Consider the following 7470-nt stretch of genomic DNA (forward strand, 5'->3'; position numbering starts at 1 on the left):
GTTTTCTTAAACTGACTTTTGTTTTCAGCAGAGTGTCTCAACTAAGAACCCAAAAAGGGAAAGAAAAGAAATTATGTGTTCTCCCCTACAGAATCTTCTTGCCATAACTGTGAGATGACATGATTCAGAATTACCTCCTTGGCTTCTCATAGAGAGTTCCAAATCATGTCACCTTGTTTTGTGGAGAAAATGACCAGTTACGGATAGCAAGTACATCTGAAGCTGCTTCCGTTGCTTGGGGATCTATCTAACAGTATGAGGCTCAGGAGAAGTGTTGCTCTTCCTCCCTGGGAGGACCTGCTTTCTCCAAACAGCCAATGTTCTGAGCTGCCTTTTTAAAGATGTGATTTCAGGAGCTCGTTGCAGACCTCCTATGCAACCAGCCCATGAGTTCTTTGTGTCTTTAAGAACCTGTCAAAGAACTCAGCAGTATGAGAGCAGATCAATATATACAGGGTTTCCTTTCAGTCTTATAGAAACTCATTACTCTCCAGTCTCTTTTTCCACTTATGGTAGAGAGAGTCAGACTTGCGGATATCCAGTTAACTATCAATACCTTTAAGAAATGTGAACAAGCGGTCCATCTGAATAATTATACAAAATGTCAAGGCTTTTAAAAGTGCTTAATTTTAAAGATCCTTTGCAGTTCTTCAGACCTAGATTCTCAGTTCAGTCAGCAGAGAGACAAGGAAAAAATGAGGAACACTTTTTCTCAGGCATAAATATTCACTGGTTTTTGAAATATTATTGATTCCTTGGATAAGAAAATAGGTTAACTTTATACCTTTTTGTCTCCAAATTGATTTCCCACCACGAACAGTGGCTTGTGCCTATAATCCCAGCCACTTGGGAGGCTGAGGTGGGAGGATCGCTTGAACCCAGAAAGTCAAAGCTACAGTGAGCTGTGATTGTGCCACTGTATCCCAACCTCAGTGACAGAGTGACACACCATCTCTTAAAAAAAAATTGATCTCCATGAATATGCTGGTGAACCAGGAGATACAGAACTACTTGCCTCCAATTAGAACTGAAACCCTCCTATAACCCCTGCTGGGTGCTCGCTTCTTATTCAGAAGGAGGACACATTTTCACCATCTGTGGGGTGATCGGACAGCATTCATGAACACGCTTTAAAGGAACACTGTCGGCTGTGTAAAAATTCTCCCCAACTAAATGATAAGGCCTTTTGTGAAATCCACGTTACTGTGGGTTTTGAGCTCTGAGCTACCATATTCATACAACAGAACTCTAGTGCTTCACACAGTATTAATCCTTTGTATATTGTAACTTAGAAATCTGCTTTGAGAGATCAATTCAGTAGTTTTGCTTTTAACTTTTCCAATAAATATTATATGAAATGCTTTCAGGCAGCCCTTGCTTATCCTCTGATGTGTGATACATTTTCTGGGTTTTTCCTTGCAAAATCAGATCCCCTTCTTTCAGTTAGGTACAAAGTGTTAGAATAGTAAACGGTTATGTTTGTCAATACCACACTGTGCTCTAGAAATAAAGAGAGCTAAGAGTTACAGAAGACATGTTATCAAGCTTCTAGCAACTTCAAAAGCATGGAAAAGTTAGCACATGGAAGATTCTGATTTGTTTTAAAAAGTGACACAGAGCACATTTTTGAAGTTAGCGATACACTGGTCATTTGAAATGAGGAAGCTATGGAATGTAGATCTGCTTTGAAACTGCAGTAAGGATCATAGAACAATGCCCCTTTCTGATGAATCAGTAGAAACTAGAAAACAGAAAAGCATGTCATGTACTCTCCGTAAAGTTTGCTTGCTGGCACTATTCCTGCTTCAGCATTGAAAAAGTACACCCATTAACCAACTGAATACAAAAACAGTGCCTTCCACATTTAAATGATGCTGCTTTAGGCGTACTAAATTAGCTCTCTCCTGAAGTCTATCCACAGCTTCAGAAAATGATCCCTGGAAATAAGGAGTATTGTGTGGACTTGAAATGAAACAGAAAGGAAATGAAAGTGAAGCCTGGGAAAGAAAAAGCTTGGGTTATGTTCATACAGCAGCATGTCATCCAGACAATATACAGAATGGCCATTCTACAGTGTGCACTATACTGAGTAACGAGAGGGCTAAAGATAGTGCCATGAATTGAAAGCCTTTGCAATAAAAGCAGAAATATAAAACACAGAAACAAGTACAAAATGAGAAAACATATCCGAAGTTGGCAGTCCAGTGCCAATAATGCCTAGGTAAAAGACACAGAAGAATAGGGAGAGGATAATTGGAAAAACACGACATTGCAATAAGAAAACAAAAACCATTGCTATAGAAAAGAGAATTCAATTCAATTTAATTTATACATATAGGTACACTAAATGGAAGACACTGAACGAGGTACTAGGGTTGCTGCAATAAACTCTATTCCTACAGTAACCGATATAAAGAAAACAGTGGGAACCTGTCATCATTTTGGTTCCACAAACATTTTTGCTTTGACGATGAATCAACAGTGGGTGGTAAGGAGAAATAAGACAGATAAGATAGGAAGCTCAATCTAGAACATATACTTGACATTTTACATGCACACATGTGACTGTAGAGAAGATGAAATTGATTGGCCTGGAAGTACATTGAAGAGTTGTGTCATTAGAAGGACACTGAGCCAGGAGGGGCACAGTGGAGTCTGCAGTCAGGGCTCTGTCAGTATTCAATGATCACTCTCTCTGTCACATTGGCCATATGGCAAGTCAAATTAGGCTTTCAGGATGCCAGGGCGACATGTCTGTAATGGTATGTTGTATTCCAGTATTTCACACCTAATGCACTTCTTTTCATAAAACAGGGTGGCCACCCTTGATTCTGTAGAAGGAAAAAATGAAAGAACAATGGTAAGAGTCCAAAATTATAAGAAAAGTATTTCTTCTCCGTGCTACCACTACAATGCTCTTGGTTTCTCATTATACAATGAAGTTACACAATTTAGTAATGGGAAAACAGATAGGAAATGCACATTTCACAACACAGCAAGACAATGCTTTTCACAGATGGCTGCAGGAACGTGGAAGGGATCCAGATCTACTTCACTTCCATACCTCAGCCCTTCACCTCCAGACATGCGGGGTGACAGAATCAAGACGTAATGCGATTTCTAAATTAAATGTTGGAGCATCACAACACCACGGTCAAGCTCTCAGCATCAAAAAAATCAGCTTTGAAAGAGACAAGGCAAATTCACACACAGTGACCCTGGTATCTGGCCTGTGCTGATGTGTTTAGGAAACAACTTTTTGGCTCCCTGAAATATTTTAACACAGGCATATACTTAAATAAATTATAATAAGGCAAATGTCATCATGCCAAAGCATAAAAATGCTAAGACAGTAGGTTACTTTACTTAGTGAATAGAGTCTAAGTGGTATTTGGTGCAAAGTGGATCCAGAATATTGATAAAGTACAGTTCTCAAGCCAAAAGTTATACATTTGTGCCTGTCTACACTTTATGTAACTTGTTAATGAAAGAATCAGAGGGTAGATTAAGGGGAATATTCAACAACATTTGAAAAAATTGAGATCTATGTAGTCATTTGTATAAGGGATGTGTAAACAAAATTGCTAAATTAGAAGACTAGTTGACTTTTTACAGGTGGTGAAATCACAGTGTTTTATACATTTCTGCAGATTAAATTCTAACCTTGACTATGGACTGTTGGCCAAATTAACTGTCACAACAAATATCAGATGACGCACAAGCAGACTTACCGGAACATGCAGGAACTTTATAAAAAACATACATTGTTATCCTCGTTTTATCTTTTTCCAAGTCTGAAATACATTTTTGTGTTGCAAGGAAAACCCCCCGATTGTATTCATTTCCTTTTTTCCACCATTTGTTTCTTGATAGCACAGGCGCAGCCTCAGGCTCAGTTAAATGCACCCACTACGTTCCAAAAACGATGGCAACCTTCGAGGAAATCTAGTCACCCCCTTTATGTTACTCATATGAAAACTTACAGCTCACATGGAAACAGAAAGAAAGTTTTCATGAAAGTTTCTTTCATAAAGGAAGTTTATGAAAGAAAGGCTTAACATCTTACCCAGCCATATACCCTTTCAGAAGCAGGAACGGAACTGGACACCAGGGATTCTGACTTTGTTTCAGGACTCTTCCTAACACAACATCCATATCTTTATAAAAGTTTTAAACTGTTGTATGCCTTTCAGGAGCTTTATGCATTTTGTATAGTATTATCCGTGGGGGCGGGGTAAGAAGTTTTACAATGGAGTTTTCACTACATGATTCTCACATTTGCATTATTTCTGTGCTTTTTAGTTTCCATCTTAACTAAGTTTTAAATGCGAGAATGTAAGGGTTAAGCAGGTAAAGCTCTCATTCTCATTTCTACTATGTGTGGCAGGTGATTAAACTGTGGACAATGGTTCCCCAGGCAAAGGTGCCCTCGATGATCTACTATTCAGGGTCCTAATAATTTGGCATTCCAAGCACAACACAGCTAAAACAAAGACTGAAACACTGGGAGCCATAAAACTGCTAGTATAATTAGGGACATCTAATTTGGGGGAAGAAAATCGAGACCCAATGGCTCTAACAGTGAGTCGTCTGTTAGCGTTCCCAAGCTCTGAACTGCAGCTTTGAGGAAGGAAAATAAATATCCTCATTTTGCATGTTAAGTTCCAAATCTAATGTGTTTCTGGTTCTGCATTTTAACATCTATATGCTCTGTGAAAAATATTCAATGGATTATTTTCCCAAGTTTTATCATATGACGCGGCTTCAACGTCTTATATTAAATCAGTTCTAAACAAATGATTTTTTCCTCATACAAAATAAAAGTTGACACATATTAAACAAATGGTAATGAGGGTTTCATGCCATAAATATCAAAGCATTTTTGAAACTTAAAAACAAAATTTGACATTATGGAATGTCTATATTCTTTTCATGTTTTGTTTTGTCTGGGGGGAGGAAAAAATGGCATAATACTGAAAGTAAACTCAACTTTATTTTATCTGTTGAATGAACCATTGAATATAAATGGTTACTAAAGTCTGCTTTTTTAATAGTAATGTAATAGAAGGAAAATGAATAATTTTAGAATCTTGAAACTGGAGAAAATAATTGGAAGAAGCCAAGAAGTAACTATAAATGAAATCCTAAATCTCACTCACATCCTCTAGATTGTTAGCAATCATTTATGCATAAAAATTCAATTTCCCTTTGCCATTTCCTTTTTATCAGCTAATAATAAACGTGTGCACTGGATGGATGTAATTAACTTTCCTATACACAATACGATGTAGAAGTCTATCTAATTATTTGGGTCTAGATTACTTTAAATAACCAACCTGACTCTAAGTAAGCATAAACACAAAGCTCTGTCTACTACAACTAATAATACATGTTGAAAATAAGGTATGGACAGCATCGTCATTATAATAATAATTATCCCCGTAAAATAAAATATTTTAACAATAGCTCCCTATAACTTTGGCAGTTTTTAACTATTTAGAATTTCTGCTACTCACAGGGATGCAGGATGTTGTTCATGGGTAAAACAGTCAGACACTGCTCGAAGCGATGGGACATAATTAGATCTTTGTGTGTCTGGTCTTATAGACTAGTGAGAAATGTGACATCTGGTGTTCATCAGTTATAACAACTGCTTCCATTCTAGTGTTTTTATTGAAAACAACAACACATTGTACATGGCCTTGAGTCCAAAGCACGGACATCTTTATGTTGGAATGTAAATCCGTGGAATCTAAAAGAATCCAGCTCATAAAGGCAGAGAACAGAATGGTGGTTACCTGAGGCTGAGGGTGGGGAGAATAGGGAAGTGTTACTCAAAGCACACAAAGTTTCAGACAGGATGAATAAATGGTAAGTAGGTGAGGTGGAAGGTATGTTAATTAGCTTGGGCCAGTTCTTCCACATTATCTGCATGTATCAAAGCACACTTGGTATCCCATAAATATATAGAATTATAATTTGTCAATATTTAATAAGATAAAATTTAGAAAAATGAAGGAATAAGAAACACAACGCTGTACCAGACAAACAGGAAAGGAACGGATCTTCTCTTTTTTGGCATTAATCAGAATGATGCCTCATTTCCTGTTAATAGCCTAACAAAATCCCAAGGATGCAAGTCTCCTTGGACTATATACTTTTACTGGGGTTCTGCAATCTCATGGTAATGCTCTCATTCACTCAGTAATGCCACAGATATTTATGGAGCACACACCATAGGCCAACACTGAATGAGAAAGGGAAAGTTCCAGTTCTTTCTGGGTTGGCATTCTAGTGTGAGAGATAGGCAGTAAATAAGGAAATATAACTGAAGTAAGTGGTGAGTGCTAAGAAGAAAAATGAAGCAGGTAAACTGATATGAAGCTACCCACCCGAATGGAGGAAATGTTATTTTACATGGTGTCCTCACCGAAGAGCACTCTGAGGAAACAATACATAAACAGAGACTGAATTAAAATAAAAGAATAAAATAGATATTGATCTGGAGGAAGAAAGTTCAGGCAGTGAGAGCAGCCAGCGCAAAAGCAAGGAAGTGTTAGAGGAACCAACAGGTAGCCCACAAGGCTGGGCAAGAGCTCACATGTGGCATAAGATGTCTGGAATTTAGGAAAGGACAATTTTATGTAGAATTTATAAGCTATGTGCAGAGTGTGGATTTTTTTTCCCCAAATACGCTGGCAAGCCTTTGGAGAGTTTTGAAAAAGCAAATGATGTAGTTTGATTTAAATTTTTGAAAGATTACTCTGCTGCTGTGTATGAAAAGGAATATAGAAGAGAACAGAAGAATGGATGCAAATGCGAATGTTATTAGGTAAGAATAATGGTAAATTATTAAAATTTTGGCAATGGAGTTAATGAGATCTAGTTGCATGCTGAATATATTTGAAAGGTAGAGCTCCTGAGATTTGCTGATAAATTTAATGTCAGGTGGTAAGTGGGGAAGTTGAAACAACAGTAGACCTGTTTTTTTTTTTGTTGTTGTTTTTTGTTTGTTTGTTTTTGTGGGAGGGGCGTGTTGATTAACTGGGTAGCTGCTGGTGCCATTTAATGAGATAGGGCTGGCCATGGCAATCTTGACGAAGGGGTGAACGAACTTCTGATAGTGATGGATTAGCTGTGGGTGTCTTAAAAAAATGTATCAGTTGAGATTCTGAGTAGGTGATATTCTGAACTGTCCAGCAGAATTTGGTGCAATGAGAGAAATGAGCAATAGAGTATTCATTAGGCACATGGGGTAATGAAATGCACTTTATTCACCTATTTATTTTTATTTTTTATTTTTTGTAGAGATGGGGTCTCACTATGTTGAGGTCACTATGATGGAGTCTCCCTATGTTGAAGCTTGTCTCAAACTTGTGGCCTGAAGCAAGCCTCTTGCCTCAGTCCCCCAAAGTGTTGGGATTACAGGCATGAGCTACTGTGCCCAGCCTTAAATGCACTTTTTTTTTT

This window comes from Mandrillus leucophaeus, unplaced genomic scaffold (genome assembly GCF_000951045.1).
Source record: "Mandrillus leucophaeus isolate KB7577 unplaced genomic scaffold, Mleu.le_1.0 Scaffold165, whole genome shotgun sequence".
NCBI classification, from domain to species: Eukaryota; Metazoa; Chordata; class Mammalia; order Primates; family Cercopithecidae; genus Mandrillus; species Mandrillus leucophaeus.